The sequence below is a fragment of the Limulus polyphemus genome, unplaced genomic scaffold (assembly GCF_000517525.1).
Source record: "Limulus polyphemus unplaced genomic scaffold, Limulus_polyphemus-2.1.2 Scaffold298, whole genome shotgun sequence".
Taxonomy (NCBI): Eukaryota; Metazoa; Arthropoda; class Merostomata; order Xiphosura; family Limulidae; genus Limulus; species Limulus polyphemus.
In genome coordinates, this window is record NW_013665908.1 from 676,893 (window position 1) to 677,553 (window position 661).

The following is a 661-nucleotide window of genomic DNA, read 5'->3' on the forward strand; positions in this document are numbered from 1 at the left end:
ATGGAAAGGTGATGAGTAGCCAACCAGCACGAGTTGTGGACAACAGGAATGGTTCAGGTCCCACAGGAGGTTATATAACAAAGTAATTTGAACCTTTTCTTTATGCTTTGTTATGAATCAGTTGAATATAGTAATAAATAGTCAAAATATTTATATTTAAAAAGAGGATTTTTAGTGTTATGACTTTTTCTATTTGTGAAAATTAAACGTTTTTTCTAAATTTTTAGGAAAAAATGTATTAGTAAACTGCAGAATATGTATTTTTAACTAGTTTTCATTCATATTGTATTTATTTAATTTCTTATACTAACATTTATTCATGTACTTATATTGTAAGGAATTAATATTAGGTCATCAAGAAATTAATGTTGCCTTTTGGAATACTTTCATTAACCACTTCCCAGAAAACGTACATCACGTATAATACTTAAATGAACCACCTAAACGTCAAGTTAGAGTAGCCTGTATATAATGTGTAAAGTTTAGTATGCTATAATCCCTTATAGTGATGGCACACAATGAGACACACAAATCGGCATATAATGCTGTTTGAATACAAGAAGGAAAACAATGCCTCTGTTGCCACAAAGAATATAAAAGAAGTTTATGGAAATGTTTTGAATTTTCGTAAGTGTCAATGATGGTTAAGCAAATTTCGTTT

General features: G+C 29.2%; 1 protein-coding gene across 1 annotated transcript in view; it reads left to right on the forward strand.

Annotated features, from left to right (window-relative positions):
* The window catches only part of LOC106457166 (synaptosomal-associated protein 25-like), a 36,633-nt gene that overhangs the window by 31,720 nt on the left and 4,252 nt on the right, over positions 1-661 (forward strand). The gene's annotated exons all lie outside the window — the stretch shown is intronic.